This window comes from Bombina bombina, chromosome 2 (genome assembly GCF_027579735.1).
Source record: "Bombina bombina isolate aBomBom1 chromosome 2, aBomBom1.pri, whole genome shotgun sequence".
NCBI lineage: Eukaryota > Metazoa > Chordata > Amphibia > Anura > Bombinatoridae > Bombina > Bombina bombina.
The window spans coordinates 740,500,513-740,522,491 of NC_069500.1; the positions used below are offsets into that span (position 1 = coordinate 740,500,513).

The following is a 21,979-nucleotide window of genomic DNA, read 5'->3' on the forward strand; positions in this document are numbered from 1 at the left end:
AACCACAATCTCCTGATTGATGTTGCGATCTGACACAACCTTAGGAAGAAAACCTAATTTAGTACGTAAAACTGCCTTATCTGCATGAAATCTGATAAGGGGGCCCACATTGCAAAGCAGAGATCTCAGAAACTCTGTGCACAGAGGCAATAGCCAATAAAAAGAGAACCTTCCAAGATAACAATTTAATGTCAACAGAATGCAGAGGATCAAACGGAACCTGTTGCAAAACCCGAAGAACAAGATTTAGGCTCCAAGGAGGAGCCCCAAATCTAAACACAAGTCTGATCCTAATCAGCAGAAATTCCCTTCTCCAGCCCATCCTGGAGAAAAGATAAGATCTGGCAACCATAACTCTGTGCCAGGAAAAACCACGCTCTTCACACCAGAATAAGTAGGTCCTCCACACCTTGTGGTAGATACGCCAAGTAACTGGTTTACGAGCTTGAATAAGTATATCAATGACACTCTCAGAGAAACCTCTCTTGGCTAAGACTAAGCGTTCAATCTGCACGCAGTCAGCCTCAGAGAATCTAGATTTTGATGAACAAATGGACCTTGTATCTGCAGATCTCTGTGACAAGGTAACTTCCACAGAGGAGATGAGGACATCCCCACTAGATCCGCAAACCATGTCCTTCGCGACCACTATGGAGCAATCAGGATTATTGATACCCGCTCCTGCTTGATGCGGGCCACCACTCGAGGAAGAAGCAGTAATGGAGGAAAAAGATATGAGTTTGAACCACCAGGGCACTGCTAGTGCATCTATTAGATCCACTTGGGGATCCCTCGACCCGTACCTGGGTAGCTTGGTTTTGAGACGGGACGCCATGAGATCTATCTCCGGCATCCCCTACTTGCTGCATATCTCTGCAAACACCTCAGGATGGAGAGACCATTCCCCTGGATGGAAGGATTGCCTGCTGAGAAAATCCACCTCCCAGTTTTCCACACCCGAAATATGGATCGCTGACAGCGAACAGCTGTGGGCCTCTGCCCACTCCAGAATCTGAGATACTTCCTTTATCGCCAAGGAACTACTCGTTCCCCCTGATAATTGATGTAAGCCACTGAGGTTACATTGTCTGATTGGAATCTGATAAACCGGGACGAACCTAGAAGTGGCCAAGCCTTCAATGCCTTGAAGATTGCCCGTAGTTCCAAAATATTGATCGGGAGGGAGGACTCCTCCTGAGTCCACAACCCCTGTGCCTTCCTGGCACCCCAAACAGCTCCCCATCTGGATAGGCTTGCGTCTATAGTCAAAATCTCCCAGGATGGTCTTAAGAAGCATGTCCCCCAGGACAGGTGATCTGGACAGAGCCACCAAGAGAGTGATTCTCTTGACCGGCTGTCTAATACAATCTGTTAAGACAGATCTGAATGATCGCTGTTCCACTGCCTCAGCATGCACAGTTGTAAAGGTCTGAGATGGAACCTGGCAAAAGGAATGATGTCCATGCAGGACACCATGAGACCAATCACCTCTATACACTGAGCCACAGAGGGACTCAAGGAGGTCCGGAGGGCAAGACATGCTGACGTTAGCTTGCAACGTCTCTGGTCTCCTCATGGATATGGAGTCTATTATAGTACCCAGGAATTCCACCCTGGTACACTGAAAGTGTTCCCTGTGGATTGAAACATGAAAGTAAGCGTCCTTCAGATCTATAGTGGTCAGAAACTGGCCTTCCTGAATTAAAGGAAGGATGGACCTTATTGTCTCCATCTTGAAGGAAGGGACACTGAGAAATTTGTTTAAGCACTTTAGGTCCAGAATTGGGCGGAAAGTTCCCTCCTTCTTTGGGACCATGAAAAGGTTTGAATAAAACCCAAAACCTCTTTCTTCAATAGGCACTGGGACAACAACTCCTAAGGAGGATAGATCCCGAACGCACCCTAGAAAGGCATCCCTCTTTTCTGGTCTGTTAGACAGATTCGAGAGAAGGAATCTGCCCCTTGGTAGATGAGATTTGAAACCTATCTTGTATCTCTGGGATACCACCTCCAGGACCCACAGATGCTGTATGTCCTTGAACCAGGCATCTGAAAAAAGAGGCAGTCTGCCCCCTACATGATCCGATCCCGGATCGGGGGCTGCCCCTTCATGCCAATTTGTTTTCGGTGGGCTTCTTATTCTGCTTGGATTTATTCAAGGACTGAGCTGGCTTCCAAGTACTCTTGGGTTGCTCGGGCTTTGAGGAGCATTGTTGTAGTTGGGATTTGTCAGAACGAAAAGAAGATTGTCGTCCCTTCTTATCTTGCAGTAGGAAGGCACCCTTGACTCCGGTAACTGTAGAAATAATGGAGTCCAGGCCTGGACCAAATAAAATCTTTCCCTTGAAGGGAAGAGAAAGGAGTCTAGACTTAGAAGTCATATCCGCAGACCAAGACTTCAAACAGAGCGCCCGGCAGGCTAGGACCGCAAAGCCACAGGCTTTTTCATTTAGGCCAATAATTTTCATGTTCGCATCACAGATAAAAGAATTAGCAAAAGTTTAGAGCTTTATTGTGTCTTGAATATCCTCAATGAGTTCTGACAAAGAGTCGCACCAGTAGGTAGCCTCTCCGGCAACCGCGGCAACTGCAGCCGCCGGTTGAAACAAAAGTCCTGTATGTTGAAACATCTTTCTCAGAAAGGTTTCCATTTTTTTATCCATCGGCTCTCTGAACGAAGAACTATCCTCAAGAGGTATAGTAGTACATTTAGCAAGCATAGAGATAGCACCATCCACCTTAGGAATGGAGCCCCACAAATCCAGTTGAGAGTCCAGGACCGGGAACAACTTTTTAAAAGTAGACGAGGGGGAAAAGGAAGAACCAATTCTTTCCTATTCGTTCTTAATAATGTTTGCTATCTTAACTGGCACAGCAAAAGTCAAAGGCAATTTCCTGTCTTCGTAAACTCTGTCTTATTTAGGTATCATAGGTTCTTCAGGCAGCGCGGCTCTGGAACCTCTAATGTAGACAGAACCTCCTTTAATAAAAAACGCAAGTGCTCAATTTTAAATCTAAAGGATCAGCAGCAGGAGGCTTAGGCGCTAAGGACTCCGACCCAGAAAGTTCACCCTCTGAAGCTACAGAGTTTAACTCATCATTGGATAACTGGGACATAATAGCTAAATCCGATAAATATTTAGTTGACTCTGGGTCAGGAAAGCTATGTTTGACCTTTCTCTTGCGTTTGTTAGAGCGAGGTAATGCACTGATTGCCGCAGACACCGCCATTTGTAACTTTGCGGCAAAGTCCGCAGGAAGAAGGCCCCCTCTGGATGGAGAATTAGATGTGCTACAGGGAACTGCATGTGGAGTGGCTAATGTAGCAAGGGTAGTAATCTCACAGGACGCAGAGTACTGAGAGATAGACGGCTCAGAGGGACGAAGAACCTTAGCAGGCTTGTCTCCCTTCTAGACTTTATAACGGTGTTAAGGCATGTGGAACATAATTGAGTGGGTGGGAAAACCACGGTCTCCTCACAAAATACACAGGTATGATTTAGTACAGAAGGAGTACCTTCTAACATGTCAGAGTCCTCCATAGCTCAGGTTATACACACAGAAGGACACAAATAAAAACATTTTTTAGTATAGAAAACGGTACCTTTATACTCCCAATGGCTGGGGCATGCACCACCTCCTAGACCCAGACAGTTAACAGAGGAAACGCTCTCCTCAGGTTCAAGTCTCAGCCGGAATGGAGGAAATTAACATAGACCACACCCGGTCACATGGAGTGCAAGACAGTACTTCCCCTGTTATTACAAGTACAGCAAGTAATAGGAGCAGTGCAACACTTTCAAAAACAAAAGTGAAACTTAAAAGTGAAACCTGTTTGTTCCAGCCAAAAACACACAGTTTCTCAGCCCAGGAAAAAAATCACACAAAGCAGCATGTAAATAAATAATACACTGATTAATTAACCCCAACTGTTCAATAAACCCCCTTCAGAGGATATTAACTCTGGATCCTATCAAGGTATAAAGGAGCCACACTGTGATCCTGATATAGCATTTTATGTGTAAAAATTGAAATGATCTTACCTACAGGATCAATGCTGTGGCACAGAACATAGCCTCTCAAGTGTGAGAGTCTTATAGCAGCGCTCCTGACATGGACTTGAGTGAGACAAAGCAGGCAGTGAAACTTGTCAACACTGATTGCTTAGGAGTTGTTAGCAGTAGTCTGGATGGTTTCACAGAAAAACTTTTCCTGCATCTCCAGATTCTAACTTTCATCAATACTCTCAAGGAGAGGTTGACATGACTAATTAAAACTCCAGTCCTATCTGGAAGGGCAGATATCCTTTTTCAGGACTCTCCAACTCTTCTGCCACTTTTCTGCCACCTCCTAATATGACGAAAGGCAAAGAATGACTGGGGTAATGAGGAAGTGGGAGGGATATTTAAGCCTTTGGCTGGAGTGTCTTTGCCTCCTCCTGGTGGCCAGGTAAGGTATTTCCCAACAGTAAGGAATGAAGCCGTGGACTCTCCCTATCTTAGGAAGGAAAAGAAAATTCTGTAACCTAGGTTTTAAAAATGGTGCAAATTGCCTAAAGTAACTGTTTGATTTGCAGCATTCTAGGTTTTTGACATCTCTAGGGAGTGTGGAATAAGCACTATGTTTTTACACAAAAGCAATAGGTGTTTAATGTCCCTTTAACATGTTTACTGAGGTGAACAGGCTATGGTGCAAACACAAGTAAGTCAGAGATCGAGAGGTATTTTGTGAAGTGGGATAACTATATAAAAGCTTTGGAAGTAGATGTCCAGAGGGAAATAATTTTTCCATTTAGATATACCACCTTTATTCTAGAAGCTAACCTATGGGGAGAATGGCTCTATGAGGGGCCCGGTCAAGGGAATTAATTAATTAATTAACACCTACATTACGAGTTTTGAGCACTATAGAGAAATTAACGAACACAATAAAAGTGGCTTCATTTAATCCCCTATAGCGCTGCCATTACAAGTTTTAAAAAGCCTGGCTTGTGCGGGCGATATGGGGTTTTTAAGCTCCATACCGCACACAAAACAAACTCTGTTTTGACGTGCTTGTGCATGCTTTCCCCATAGACATCAATGGGGATAGCGGTTCGGAAAAAAGTCTAACACCTGCGATCGCGGAAAGATAAAGCTCCGTAACGCAGCCCCATTGATGTCTATGGGGAAAAAATATATAGTTTAAACCTAACAACCTAACATAAACCCTACGTCTAAACACCCCTAATCTGCTGCCCCCGATATCGCCGACACCTGCCTACAGTTATTAACCCCTAATCTGCCGCTCCCGATATCGCCACCACCTAAATAAAGGTATTAACCCCTAATCTGCCACTCCTGATATTGCTGCCACTATACTAAAGTTATTAACCCCTATTCCCCTGCACCCCAACATCGCCCATACTATAAGAAATCTTTTAACCCTATTCCACCGCTCCCCGACATCGCCGCAACTAAATAAAGCTATTAACCACTAAAGGAAGGACAGAAAAAGAAAGCGCGTTTGAGGCACTGTCTTTTTCTGTCCTTCCTATAGATGCACTGATCGATCACTCAGTCCCAAGACATGCAGCCCATCTCTCGAACTTACCACCCAACCAGAGACTGTTTTTTCGTCCGTGATACCGGTCAAGGTTTTATTCATACTTTTTTGGGACTTTAGATAAAATTGTTTTTTGGACTTTTTTTCTCAAACTAGTATATTTACAACTATTTGTTTTATTGTATGTACGTGTATGAGCACTTATATTCTGTTTTTTTTATCTGTATCGTAGTTTTAACTATATTTACTTTGGCGCACACTATCACTATATATTTAATATAGTGCTATTTTCCTATTAACCACTAAACCTCTGGCCTCCCACATCACTACCACTAAATAAACCTATTAACCCCTAAACCGCCAGCCCCCCACATCACAACAACCTAAATTAAACTATTAACCCCTAAACCTAACCTTAACGTAACCCTAACCCTAACACCCCCTAACTTTAACAAAATTAAAATAGAGCTAAATTAAACTTAGAATTATTAACTAAATAAACCTATTAACCCCGAAACCACCAGCCCCCTACATTGCAACAACCTAAATTAAACTATATTAACCCCTTAACCTAACCCTAACGTAACCCTAACCCTAACACCCCCTAACTTTAGCATAAAATAGAGCTAAATTAAACTTACAATTATTAATTAAATAATTCCTATTTAAAACTAAATACTTACCTGTAAAATTAAAGCTAAGCTAGCTACAATATAACTAATAGTTATATTGTAGCTAGCTTAGGTTTTATTTTTATTTCACGGGTAAGTTTGTATTTATTTTAACTAGGTAGACTAGTTAGTAAATAGTTATTAACTATTTAATAACTACCTAGTTAAAATAAATACAAATTACCTGCCAAATAAAACCTAAGCTACCTTACACTAAAACCTAAAATTACAAAAAATAAAAAACCTACCATTACAAAAAATACAAAAACCTACCATTACAAAAAACAAACGAAATTATCCCAAAAAATAAAAATTATTCCTATTCTAATACCTTTTAAAAAAAAACACCCCAAAATAAAAAAGCCTAATCTAGAATAAACTACCAAGGGCCCTTAAAAGGGCCTTTTGGGGTCCCTTAAAATGGCCTTTTGTAGGGCATTGCCCTAAGTTAAACAGCTCTTTTGCTACAAAAACAAACAAACACCCCCTAACAGTATACAAACCCCCACCCCCCAAACTACCAACGGCCCTTAAAAGGGCCTTTTGGGGGCCCTTAAAAGGGCCATTTGTAGGGCATTGCCCTAAAGATAATAGCTCTTTGTCTACAAAAGAAAAACAAACACCCCTTAAAAAAATACATTACACAAAATAACAAACAAATTATTAAAAATAATAAAAAGTATTCCTATTCTAATACCCATTAAAAAAACACCCCACAATAAAAAACCTAATCTAGAATAAACTACCAATGGCCCTTAAAAAGGTCCTTTTGTAGGGCATTGCCTAAAGATATCAGCTCTTTTTGTGAATAAAAATTACAAACCCCCACCAACATTACAAACCCCCACCCCCCCCAAACCCACAACATAAAAAAACTATCTAAAAAACCTAAGCTACCCATTGCCCTGAAAAGGGCATTTGTATGGGCATTGCCCTTAAAAGGGCATTTAGCTCTTTTACTGCCCAAACCCTAATCTAAAAATAAAACCCACCCAAAAAACCTTCAAAAAACCTAACACTAACCCCCGACGATCCACTTACAGTTTTTTCTAGTCCCGCTTGAACGATCTTCATCCCAGCAGAGAAGTCCTCATCCAGGCGGCGAGAAGTCTTCATCCAGACGGCCTCGCTTTAGGGGTTAATAGGTAGTTTATGGGTGTTAGTGTACTTTTTAACACATTAGTTATGAGTTTTATGTTACAGCTTTGTAGCGTAAAACTCATAACTACTGACATTAGATGGCGTTACGGATCTTGTCGTTTTAGAGTGTAATGCGCTCGCTTTTTAGCCTCCCAGAAAAACGTGTAATACCAGCGAAAAAGAGAATCCCATTAAAAAACGTAATTTTTAAGAGTGCGGTACAGCTGTTGCGTTACAGGCTAAAAGGCTTGCGGTACAGCTATATCGACAAGACTTGTAATGACTGCGTTAGGTAAAATGATGCGTTATGGGCCACAACGCTGCTATTTGACTCAACTCGTAATCTAGCTGTAAGTAAATTAGATTAGAATTAGATTTGGGGGGGGGGTTGTTTGTTTTGTTTTGGGGAGAAATAGAAATTGCCAATGAGAAAAGAGGCAACAGTTGACCAATTCTGTAGAATAGAAACTTGGGGGCCTATCTATCAAGCTCCGTATGGAGCTTGAGGGCCCGTGTTTCTAGCGTGCCTGCAGGTTCGCCAGAAACACCAGTTATGAAGCAGTGCTCTGAGCAGGCGGACAGATATCGCCGGTATTCAACACGATCAAATACGATTGGGTTAATTGACACCCCCTGCTGGCAGGCGATCTGCTGCAAATCTGCAGGGGGCGGCGTTGCACCAGCAGCTCACAAGAGCTGCTGGTGCAATGCTGAATACGGAGAGCGTATTGCTCTCCGCATTCAGCGATGTCTGCCGGACCTGATCCGTACTGTCGGATAAGGTCCGACAGACATTTCATAAATAGGCCTCTTAGTCTCCTTCTGAGGCAAGGGGGGAAAAAAGAAAAGGGTTTACTGAGGAGAAATTTGTGTTTGAAGATTACAGTAGCATAAATTTATAATAACTTGTTCCCTAACCTGCCCCCCTAATTCCCCCCCATAAAAATCTTCCTCAAGGGAAAATACAGCAAGACCTAACTACACAGTAGTACTTCTTTTGAAAACTGTAAAAGCAATTTATCTTTGAATTAAACTACGTTATTAATATTTATGATAAACTTAACTTAATACATTAGAAACCATAAATAATTGAAGTGCCTGTAACTATGAATTGAATAGTTTGCAAAGTATTATCTCTCCAAATATTTGTCATTGTCTTTTTTACATACAATATCACGTCTAAAAAATGAATTTTAGTATTGAATTTTATTTAAAGGGAAATTCAATACTAAATAAAGATAAAAAGGATCTAGCCATAACAAAGATTAGCCTGATAATAATTAGAAGATACATTCAAAAATATATATTAGCTGTTTAAATATTGAAGAAATAAGTGTGAAGTTTTAGTTTCCATATAATAATGGGTACCACCATGTTTTAAACTCGGTTTCCCAAGGTTTAAAAGCCTACGTTTCGTTGTTTAAAAACTTGCCATTTTATCTAATCTCCTCTGAGGGCAGTAAGGGACATATATAAATTAATTATATAAATTAATTGCTAGAATTAACATTCTCCGTTTTTAAGGTTTTTCAGCACAGAGAAACTTACTCAACCCTATAATTATATTAAAGGGCCAGTAGATTAAAAAAATAAAGTTTCATTATTCAGATAGAGCATGCACATTAAGAAAAAAAGTTCCAATATACTTCTATTATCAAAACATGCACATTATTTTGTATATGAACATTTACTTCAGTTCCTACTGAGCATGTGCAAAGTATATGCATTTTGTGATTTGCTGATGCTGTCACATGAAACAGAGTGAGGAAAAATTGGATTAACTTTGAAATTTGTGTTTGTGTAGTATGTGTGTAGTAAAGCAGTAAACGCACATTTTAAAACGTTAAAAAATGGTGTAGAATTGAGACATATGTTAAAGAAAATGCATATATTAATATGTACTTAAAAAGAAAATTTATGCTTACCTGATAAATTTATTTCTTTTTTGACACGATGAGTCCATGGATCATCTTAATTACTAATGGGATATTCACCTCCTGGTCAGCAGGTGGAGGTGAAGAGCACCACAGCAGAGCTGTTAAATAGCTCCTCCCTTCCCTCCCACTCCAGTCATTCGACCGAAGTTAGGAAGAGAAAGGAAAAGCCAAGGTGCAGAAGTGTCTGAAGTTTACAATAACCTTTAACCTGTCTATAAGAACAGGGCGGGCCGTGGACTCATCGTGTCAAAAACGAAATAAATTTATCAGGTAAGCATAAATTTTCTTTTCTTTTTTAAGACACGATGAGTCCACGGATCATCTTAATTACTAATGGGATTCAATACCCAAGCTAGAGTACACAGATGATACAGGAGGGACAAGACAGGGAACCTAAACGGAAGGCACCACTGCTTGAAGAACCTTTCTTCCAAAAACAGCCTCAGCCGAGGCAAAAGTGTCAAATTTGTAAAACTTTGTAAAAGTGTGAAGAGAGGACCAAGTTGCAGCCTTGCAAATCTGTTCCACAGAAGCAACATTTTTGAATGCCCATGAGGAAGCAACAGCCCTCGTGGAATGAGCCGTAACTCTATCAGGAGGCTGCTGTCCAGCAGTCTCATATGCAAAATGTATGATGCTCTTCAGCCAAAAAGAAAGAGAAGTAGCCGTAGCTTTCTGTCCCTTGCGTTTTCCAGAGAAAACCACAAACAAAGAAGAAGACTGACGAAAGTCCTTAGTCGCCTGCAGGTAAAACTTTAAAGCACGGACCACGTCCAAATTGTGCAAAAGCCTTTCCTTCTTAGAAGAAGGATTAGGACACAAGGAAGACACCACAATTTCCTGATTAATGTGGGAAAAGAAGAAATAGGAAGAAATGCTAATTTAGTACGTAAAACTACCTTATCTGCATGGAAAATAAGATAAGGAGACTCATACTGTAATGCCGAGAGTTCTGACTCTCTCCGAGCAGAAGAAATAGCAACAAGAAATAAAACCTTCCAAGATAACAACTTAATATCTAAGGAATGCATGGGCTCCAACAGAGCCCCTTGAAGAACATTGAGAACTAAATTAAGACTCCATGGAGGAGTAACTGGTTTGAACACAGGCCTGATCCTGACCAAGGCCTGACAAAAAGATTGTACATCTGAGACATCCGCCAGACGTTTGTGTAGCAAAATAGATAAGGCCGAGATTTGACCCTTTAGGGAACTCGCCGATAAACCTTTCTCCAAACCTTCTTGGAGAAAAGACAAAATCCTAGGAATCTGGACTCTACTCCATGAGTAGCCCTTGGATTCATACCAGTAAAGATATTTACGCCAAATCTTATGGTAAATCCTTCTAGTTACCGGTTTACAAGCCTGAATCATGGTCTCTATGACCAAATCAGAAAACCTCCGCTTGGATAAAATTAAGCGTTCAATTTCCAAGCAGTCAGCTTCAGAGAAACTAGATTTGGGTGAAGGAAAGGCCCCTGAATCAGAAGGTCTTTCCGCAACAGAAGTCTCCAAGGTAGTAGAGATGTCATTTCCACCAGATCTGCATACCAAATCCTGCGAGGCAGGCCGGTGCTATGAGTATCACCAAGGCCCTTTCCTGTTTGATTCAAGCAATTACTCAAGGAAGAAGAGTAAACGGAGGAAACAGGTATGCTAGATTGAAGGTCCAAGGGGCCGCCAGAGAATTTATCAGTTCCGCCTGGGGGTCCCTGGATCTCGACCCGTATCTCGAGAGCTTTGCATTCTGCCGCGATGCCATGAGATCTAACTCTGGCTGACCCCACTTGAGAATCAGACTGGAGAATACTTCTGGATGGAGTTCCCACTCTCCCGGATGAAAGGTCTGCCTGCTCAGAAAATCCGCCTCCCAGCTGTCCACCCCTGGGATGTGGATCGCCGACAGGCAGCAAGAATGGGTCTCCACCCACTGAATTATTCTGGCAACCTCTGTCATTGCCAAGGAACTCCTTGTTACTCCCTGATGATTGATGTAGGCCACTGGTGTTATGTTGTCCGACTGAAACCTGATAAACTGAACCGAGGCCAATTGAGGCCAGGCCAGAAGAGCATTGTAGATCGCTCTTAGTTCCACAATGTTTATGGGCAAAACGGACTCTGTCTGTGTCCATAATCCTTGAGCCTTTACGGAGCCCCAGACTGCTCCCCACCCTAAGAGGCTGGCATCTGTCGTCACAATCACCCAAGATGGTCTGCGAAAGCATGTTCCCTGGGAGAGATGATCCAGAGATAACCACCATTGAAGAGAATCCCTCGTCTCATACTCCAGTAGAAGCCTGGGGGACAAGTCCGAATAATCTCCATTCCATTGTCTCAGCATGTTCAACTGCAGAGCCCTGAGATGAAAGCGAGCAAACGGAATGATGTCCATAGCCGCTACCATCAGCCCGATTAACTCTATGCACTGAGCCACTGAAGGACGAGAAGTGAACTGAAGGGCTAGACAAGTATCGATAATCTTTGATTTCCTAACTTCTGTCAGAAATATCTTCATAGACAGAGAGTCTATTATGGTTCCTAGGAAAGTCACTATTGTGTGTGGAACTAAGGAACTATTTTCTAAATTCACCTTCCAGCCGTGGGATTTTAGGAAGGACAACACCAAGTCTGTGTGGGATCTTGTTAGCTGAAAGGATGGCGCCTGAACTAGAATGTCATCCAGATAAGGCACCACTGCAATGCCCTTTGAATGAAGCACTGCCAACAGAGATCCCAGAACCTTTGTTAAGATTCTTGGGGCTGTGGCAAGACCGAAAGGGAGAGCCGCAAACTGGTAGTGTTTGTCCAGAAAAGCAAACCTTAAGAACTTGTGATGATCCCTGTGAATGGGAACATGCAGATATGCGTCCTTTAAATCCACCATGGTCATAACTTGACCCTCTTGGATCAATGGTAGGATGGAACAAATAGCTTCCATCTTGAAGGACGGTACCCTGAGAAACTTGTTTAGGCTCTTGAGGTCTAGAATTGGTCTGAAGGTTCCCTCCTTTTTGGGAACCACAAATAGATTGGAATAAAACCCTAGTCCCTGTTCCAGAATTGGAATGGGAACAATCATTCCCAGAGCAGAGAGGTCTCTTACACAATGTAAGAATGCCTCTCTTTTCATCTGGTTTGCAGATAATCTCGAAATTAGGAATCTGCCTCCTTGAACTCCAGTTTGTATCCCTGAAACACAATTTCTATTGCCCAGGGATCCTGGACATCCCGAACCCAGGCTTGAACAAAGAAGGAAAGTCTGCCCCCTACAAGATCCAGTCCCGGATTGGGGGCATACCCTTCATGCTGTCTTGGAATTGCTAGCCGGCTTCTTGGACTGCTTTCCCTTGTTCCAAGACTGCTTGGGTCTCCAAGTAGGTTTGGACTGTTCCTGCTTAGACGAGGAAGAGGGAAAGTTTCCCTTGAAATTACAAAAGGAACGAAAATAGTTTTGTCGTCCTTTTTGTTTATTTCTCTTTTCTTGCGGGAGAAGATGACCCTTACCTCCCGTTATATCAGAAATAATCCCCTTCAGATTGGGTCCGAACAAAGTCTTCCCCTTGTATGGAATGGCTAGAAGCTTAGACTTAGAAGACACATCCGCAGACCAGGGCTTTAACCATAAGGCTCTGCGGCCCAAGATAGAAAAACTTGATAACTTCGCTCCCAATTTGATAACTTGAAGGGAAGCGTCCGAAATAAAGGCATTTGCAAGTTTGAGAGCCTTTATCCTATCTTGGATCTCATCCAGAGAAGTCTCAGTCCTGAGGGCCTCAGATAGCGCATCAAACCAATATGCCGTTGCACTAGTAACAGTGGAAATGCACACAGCCGGCTGCCACTGCAGACCCTGGTGTACATAAATTTTCTTGAGTAACCCCTCTAACTTTTTATCCATAGGGTCTTTGAAAGCACAACTATCCTCTATGGGAATAGTAGTTCTTTTAGCCAGGGTAGAAACTGCTCCTTCTACCTTAGGAACCATTTGCCAAGCCTCCTTAACAGTGTCAGCAATTGGAAACATTTTCTTAAAAATGCGAGAGGGAGAAAAAGGGACACCCAGTCTCTGCCACTCCTTAGCAATGATTTTAGTAGCACTTTTAGGGACTGGAAATACATCTGTATAGGAAGGAACCTCAAAATATCTGTCAGTTTACTAGACGTTTGAGGGACAACCACCACTGTGGAGTCACAATCATCCAAGGTAATCAAAACCTCCCTAAGTAGTAGACGAAGGTGTTCCAGTTTAAATCTGAAAGATACCACCTCTGAGTCTGTCAGGGGTAATAAACCCTCTGAATCTGAAATTTCACCCTCAGAAGCCACTGCAGCACCCTCTTCTTCAGGTTGTTGGGAGGGTACGTCTGAAATTGCGACAATTGCGTCCGATACCTTGCTTACTGAATGTCTGTCTTTTCTCTTACGTTTGCTCTGTAACATAGGAAAGGCAGACAAGGCATCAGAAATAGTTGAAGACATAAGAGAAGCTATGTCTTGTAACAAAATCCCCGCAGGGACTATAGCGGAAGCGAGGGCACTGCTTGTGAGGGCGGTAAAATTTAGGACGTTTGGGGAGAAAGCTGCGGCATAAATTGACCCTCAACATTAGACTCTTGGACAACATCTGTAAGGATATATTCATTCCTTTGGGATATGTCTCCTCACTCCTCTGCGATCCTCAGTGTGTTCTCAAGAAAAAAGAGACAAAATATGCAACATAGTGTAACTCTGTAACCACTTGAAATAAAATAGTTCTGCTTGTATGACGAGTGATTACTCACATTTGTTGGAGCGTATGACCAAGCTCAGGGAAATGCGCACTCCCACTTTATACTGGTGGGAAAACAGTACTCTCAGGCAAATCTCTTAAAACAAATATTTATTTAAAATACATAAAAGGTGTCACAAATGCCCCAAGACACCTATTACAAAGGGTAAATGAGTAATAATATTTACAAAATTACTCAAAAGAGCTGATACAAGTCCTGGATGGAGGTGGATGGAAAAGCAGAACCTTAACCGCTAAATCCAACACCTCACAGATGCCAGTATAGAACACTCCTCCCCCAGGTGTACAGGCAGATGTAAAGACGCACAAGAGAGTGTCAATTCCGACGTACGTTTCGCTGGATCAGCTTTTTCAAGGAATAAAGTGCGCATGTCCGTGAGTCCTTTTAAACCTCTAATTGATGACAGACCGGAAGTTAGAAGCCGTTTACTCCATCTTGAAAATGGGCATCAAGTGTGAGGTATAGCCCTAATAACAGTTTCTGCCATTAAATTGGATCACTTTTGGGTTATCGATCATCATGAGTTTTTGTTGAATATATATATATAATGGTTAAGGCAAAACAGCGTGTTGCATTGATGAATTTACACAAAATTATATATATCTTAATGTTGTTAAAAATGTAAATAGGAACATTAATATAATGCTCCATAAGATGCTAATATTTTCTTTCTACCTTCAATTTTCTAGGAATTCTGTCATAGATAAATAACTTAATTACAACAAATATTATCTTGGAATTTCTATGTTCAAACCCCAAGTTTTTCCTTTGAACTTATACATATATATGTTTTCTAACACATTATGTTATTTCGAACCGTGTTTATGGCTTCGCATTTATGCTATATAACAACATGTGTATGCTTATTTTGTTCTCTATATGTAAACAATATTATCTCATGTTTTTTCTGTATAAAGCCAAATAAATACATTGTATGACAGGTTCTCTCCTACATATACTAATTGAGGGTTCTTTATCTGTGTATTCGCTATACGCAAACATACTTCGCTATCCTTTGAAGGTAACAATGTATCTATGATATAACCAAAGTTAAGTTTACTACTTGCCAATGCACAACTGTTATATAAATGCACTATTAGGTTAATATGTTTGTGCAAATAAATATCTATTGCCCTATTTTATACAGAGAAGATACTATTCATAGTTATTACACCTTTCTTAAAGTCCTTTGAATACATAAAGGACAGAAAGGGATTGGTGGTTCCACATTAGCGTCAAAACATAAAGCACAGGTGACATCTTGTAAGTCCCCTTGGTCCATACACAATTTATCAAATATTCAATAAAAATTATCAAAATAGATTGAAAAATTTAATTGTAAAAAAACGTTACTGTCTCTTTAAATTTAAAACGGTTCTTTTTTCCTTTCTTGCTGCAGTATTAAAAAACAGTTCTTTTTGTCACAAAAAAACAAAACAATAACTGCTTGAAAATATTGCCTTTCAAAACAATCTTTGACTTGATGAAGGGAACATTCCGTGTCTGCACTTGAAACGCATGACTCACGGAAGGACCACCCATCGTGGGCGTGTCCTAATACGCTGACTGTGAAACCACCGGAGCCATACCCTCAGAGTAAAATACCGCTTTCTCCAGCCCCAGTGCCCTGTTCCACACACTGCCCCAAAAGTCTTTCTTATAATAAAGAAACAATGTCCCCACATAAAGCACTGTTAAGCTAAAAATGGCCCTTTATGTCTATAATGTGCTAAATAAAATTTCTGAGTCCTTAATCTCAGAAAATAAGGTAGCACTTACCTTGTCTTCTGCCTGGCAGTAAAGGCAGCTCTCAGGTTTGTAAGGTCCTGTCCCTCACATCGACCTGAGGAAATCAAAATGCTGAGTGAACGAATATCTGAGACTGAAGGATCAGGGCAGCAAGTAAATTATGGGAGGCGCAGTGAGAATTATGTCCCACAAGTTCCCATTGCTCTAAAGCCACCAAAGCTCTCCTGTAGAGACTGATATGGACTATGGCTACACCCTAGGACAAAGCGGCACTCTCTGGCACTACTAATAAACTCTTGATAGAAGAATCCAATCTAACACCTCACTTTACCTCTTCCTATCGCTAACGTAGGCAAAGAGAATGACTGGAGTGGGAGGGAAGGGAGGAGCTATTTGACAGCTCTGCTATGGTGCTCGTTGCCTCCTCCTGCTGACCAGGAGTTGAATATCCCATTAGTAATTAAGATGATCCGTGGACTCATCGTGTCTTAAAAAAGAAAAGGCTTTTTCATCAGGCCTGCAAGCTGAGAAACGCGTTGCTTGTTTTATTAATTTGTAATAAATGTAAGTTTTTATCTTACAACCTGCTACACATAATCGTTTTATCCCATACCCTTGCTTGGAGATAGAGTTCCAAAGGATTACTACCCACACTGTTTTTGATGTACCACGGGAGGCCTGTCTGCTGGGTGACTATATGATTCCAGCCTGCTTTATTTGCACCACTTTTTACAGGTGCAATACCAAATGTGAGTGTATTTTGATATTTGTATTGATTACATCATTCTAATGGCAATACTAGGCAATGTGGCGGCCCTGTTTATGTTTGACATCCAAAGAATGTAAGCTTAGGAGCCAGTCCATTTTTGGTTCAGAACCTGGGTTGCGCTTGCTGATTGGTGGCTAAATGTAGCCACCAATCAGCAAACGCGATCCAGGGTGCTGAACCAAAAATGGGCAAGCTCGTTAGCTTAGATTCCTTCTTTTTCAAATAAAGATAGCAAAATAACAAAGAAAAATTGATAATAGGAGTACATTAGAAAGTTGCTTAAAAATTGCATGCTCTATCGGAATCATGAAAGAAAACATTTGGGTTTAGTATCACTTTAAGGACATTGTCAAATGTCATAGTCACATACCAGATTTAATGCAAATTTCCACATGACACTGTCAATTTCTTTAATTTGTGATACCTTAAAGATCCCAGTTGCTGTCACTGTCAGAGTCACTTGGTATTTCTATCCAAAATACCTTATGACCATGGCCATAATAGTGACCACATCCAATAAAGGTCACTGTACAAAGTCAATTGACATTTCGAGGCCCATTTATCAAGTTATGGAGCAGCGGTCATAACCCTGTCTGCCTGCTCTAATGAGGTGGACAGGAATCGCCACAATACAACCCGATCAAGTACGATCGGGTTGATTGACACCTCCCTGCTGGCGGCCGATTGGCCGCGAGTCTGCAGGGGGCGGCTTTGCACCAGCAGCTTTTGTGAGCTGCTGGTGCAATGCTGAATAAGGAGAGTGCATTGCTCTCCGCATTCAGCGATGTCTATCAGACCTGATCCGCACTGTCGGATCAAGTCCGACAGACATATGATAATTCGGCCTCTTCGGCTTATCCAAAATGCTTGTGACCTTGTGACCTTGACTATGACCACACAGTCACTTTTTTTAGTCGGGACATGGACACTTCATAAACAAAAAAGTAAAGTAAAGAGTTTTTTTTCTTTCTAACGCGTGTGATCCATGAATCTATTGCTGTGTGTGTAACACAGAACTTCCTCATATTTTTGTTGCTGGCTGACTTCTGTCCTGTGTCCCAGAACAATCTATTCTTTTTTTACTTCTCTTTCTCTAAAGAGCACTTCCTTTATTTTATTAAATCTTTTCATGTATCTGAAACTCTGTGCCACAGCCCCAGACACTGTAAACAACAATACTCATTTCTATTTCTTTCTTTTTGAAGACAAGTTGCAAAACAGTGCAATAAACTACTTGCTATTTTTTTTACAACTTGTTTCCCTTTATTTACCTCAAATGTTAAAGGGACATGAAAATATATTTTCTAATAAGGAACTGTTTGGTTATTTATGGTTATTACTGTTGCCATGCAAACATTTTTTTAATGTTTAAACTGTGGCAGTTGTCTCTCTTAGGTATTGAGTATTTAATACTGTATGAGATGTGCACGCATGGCCGCCATCAGGGGGTGAAAGGTTTTTTTTTTATTTTGGCAGCCACCAGTTGGTACTACAGTAGAGTGCTAATTGAGCATGGTAAATGTTATTACAAGGAGTAAAGTATTAGCATTTGAGAGGATTTCTGAGTGTGCACTAAATCACTATGCACAGTGTGAGACAGACTTAGCACTTTGTTTGTACAGTCAGACGGCAGATCCCTTTCATTTGCAGAGAAGGTAGGACTTACTTAACAAATGTTTTTTTTTCTTTGTGCAATTTCAGATTGTAACTTCAATGTGGTAGTAGTTGTATGGTGGGGCCAGGGGTCCATAAAAAAAACATTTTCTTTTAGCAGCAGTGTATTTATGATTATTTGACAATGCTGTAAAAATTCTATATTTAAAACCATGCAGAAATGTTTCCTCCTCAATACACAAATGGTAGGTGCCCTTTTCGCAGATATGTATGTATATATATATATATATATATATATATATATATTCCAGTTTACTGCCCCTTTATGCAAGGACTTTCCAGATGCAAGGAGGCATTTTATCATTTCTATTTTTACATCTGCGTAAAATGTTATACTCTCAGACTAACATTGCTCAGTGTTTGAAATGAGACAGGTTAACTTAAAACTGGTCAGTTTACACTACAGCTGACTTAATTTTGAAATACATACCAACAAGCCTAAATCCTGCATTTAACCAGATCTAATGGTATGAGTACCACAGCTTATGGTTCCACCAAGACCATATAGAGTACAGCATTTTCAAAATCCATAAGTACAGCAGACAGATGGGAACATTTGTACACTATATTTGAAGTGGTTTTCTTGGTTGGGGAAAATGGGGAAAAAACAATCATATGTCAACCTTTTAAAAGTACTTTTCTTCATTTAGCCATCTACCCAGATCATTAATGTACAATTTTGAATTCACAGAATTATTTTTGTTTGCACTTTTACAAATATGATTCTTTAAAAAGTGATCTCTTAATTGCTGCAATTTTTCTATCATGCATGTCACACACTGTTGATTTAGGGGATGCAAGGTGCATAAATCTTTCCTCCTGCGAGTGTTTCTGTGGGTGTCTGTGTTTATGTCTTTGTGCTTTGGTTTGTGTCTCTATGAGTGTGTATGTATTTTTTTTTCTGTGGGTGTGTATGTCTTTGTGCATTTTCTGTGGATGTCTGTGAGGGTGTGTGCATATGTCTTTGAGATTTTTCTATGGGTGTCTCTGTGAGGGTGTGTGTATGTTTGTCTTTATGTATTTTCTCTGGATGCCTCTGTGATGGTGGGTGTGTATGTCTGTGTTTTCTGTGGATGTCTCTGTGAGGGTGTGTGTTTTCTGTGGGTGTCTCTGTGAGGGTGTGTGTATGTCTTTGTGTGTTTTCTGTGGATTTCTCAGTGAGGGTGTTTGTATGTATGTCTTTGTGTGTTTTATGTGGTTGTCTCTCTGTGTGTGTATGTCTTTGTGTGTTTTATGTGGGTGTCTGTGTGTGTGTGTGTGTGTATGTCTTTGTGTGTTTGTGTGTATGTCTTTGTGTGTTTTCTGAGGCTGCCTATTTTGGTGTTTCCTTGGGTGTATGTGCAAGTTTGTGTGTGTGTGTGTGTGTCCATTGTCTGTTCCTTTTTAGGACACTTTGACCTTACTACTACTGATTATTCACATCTTTCTACAGACTTTGAGCTAACAAGACTTTTCCGAAAGTCACTAATTCACAATTTAACCTTTAAATTATTGTTTAGGCAGTTCAGGGCCCTTCCTTTCAGCTACTGCATGCTGTTGTCATCATTTAGTTGGCATCTTCCTTTACAAAAAGATAATCAGAACTACATATTTTGTTTTCTAAATCTCCTTTTTTTTTTTTTTTACAAAATTGTAGTTTACCTCATTACTTGTTAGGTCAATGTAAACAAGTGCTGAGTGTCTGTTTGGGTGTCTGTGTCTGAGTGTGTTTCTTTGCATGTCTGCTAGAGTCTCTATATGTAAATCCTTATGTGTGAGTGTGTTTCAGTGTATGAGTGTGTCTGTGTTTGTGTATGTTACTACCTTTACCACATATCCAAGTTTAAATAGACACTTAAGAATAAAGTGCATATACGTTTTAGTCACTTGGTAAAAAATTGCACATGTCAAAGGGGGGGGGGGGGGCTGATCAATGGTTATGTCAGGGGCCCCAAAATTTCTAGTGGCGGCCCTGTGTGCACAACCATACCTTTCCTGTCAGCTTCAATCCCAAATTAAAGGGACAGTATACAATAGAATTGTTATTGTTTTAAAAGATAGATAATCCCTTTATTACCCAATCCCCAGTTTTGAATAACCAACATAGTTATATTAATATACCTTTTACCTCTGTGATTACATTGTATCTAAGCATCTTCTGACAGCCCCCTGATCACATGGTTTTCTATTTATTATCTATTGACTTGCATTTAGTACTGTGTTGTACTAAATCTTAAGTAACTCCTTGGGTGTGAACCCAATGTTATCTATATGTCCCACAGTATCTATCTTTTTAAACAATACCAATTTAATTGTGTAGACTGTCCCTTTAATCAGGTTTTTTTTCACCTTTGCTATTTTAACCGTTTTATGTGTGGCGCTCCTTGTTTTGCGATTTTCAATTTTTCCCCTTTATCATCCAAAACCATGTTTAATTGCCATTCCTTAATTTTGCTTACAAGTCCATTTACAGACAGACAAAAAGATTAAAAAAATTATCTGTTGATGGATATGAAGCAAAGCTGTCTTCAATACTAGAATGATAAAGAGAGAGAAAAGGGAGCCTCCTAGTGTAGCCAATAGACCAAAATAGACATATGGGGTAAGCAAACAGGATACTCACAATATCTGAAGGCAAAGAGCTCAGAACTCTCAGTGTCCCAGAGCACTGTGCACAAATGTGGACTGCTCCTTCCGGTACCAAATATGGGACACAAGGATCTAAAAGTAAACACATAGAAAAAGGGCGCCTCCTAGTGCAGATCAACAAAGTAACATCAACCCAATGTAAGCCCAATGGTAGAAGGGGTACTCACACTTTGGGAAGTACCGAACAGTGCTAATCCCTCCTACTGGGCTATTGTAGTGACCCAGCTCACTAATCTTCCAGCACACTTGACATCCAGCAAAAAGGCTTCTCTGAATCCCCAAACGGTAGATGATTGGCAATAAAAAAGACTCCAAAGATGCTCAATTAATGTAAAAAAAAAATAATTGAAGACAAGTTATAAAACATGAACAAAATTTAAAACCAGTGGCACTTGATTGCTCTACTGCGCCGTTTCCTCAGGCATCCAAAGTGTGAGTACCACTTCTACCATTGGGCTTACATTGGGTTGATGTTACTGTGTTGATCTGCACTAGGAGACACCCTTTTTCTATGTGTTTACTTCAATTCTAGCATGTCTGCACTCAGTGTTTACAGCATATCACTATTTGTAGCCATTGAAACGTATAGTGTCCTTATATATAGTCAGTCTACTCAACAGATTAGGTTGATTACAAGATCCATGTCAATACTGATTTTAAACAATACATACCGACTGTATAATGAAATAGAAATGTATGCAAAGATGCAACTAAATCTGATGCAAGAAGAGGTAACTCAATAATTCTTCAAGGTGGTCCAGTATGGAGAAGTAAAATAAATAACAATACAAAGACTCTTCTCAAGCATGGTCAGCAACAAGCGCTAGATATTATCTTCAGCTCAGTGTAGTAACCATACATAAAGCAAAAAGACAGTGGTGTGGGACTGAATCGAGTTTCTTTGTCTGAAAAGCCTTATGTACAAAGTCTAGTGAATCTAATTATGGGGAATCCTTGATCTTCTGAGACAACTGACACTGCACAATTGTCCATGAAATACCCAATTAAGGTAGTCCATGCCTGTCACTGGAAGTGAAAGACAATGTGAAACAACCTCTGAGTCCCTAATTACTTCCTT

At 40.6% G+C, this 21,979-nt stretch overlaps 1 protein-coding gene across 1 annotated transcript in view; it reads right to left on the bottom strand.

Moving 5' to 3' along the window:
- ARHGAP45 (Rho GTPase activating protein 45) overlaps positions 1–21,979 on the bottom strand; it is a 238,609-nt gene that overhangs the window by 33,269 nt on the left and 183,361 nt on the right. The gene's annotated exons all lie outside the window — the stretch shown is intronic.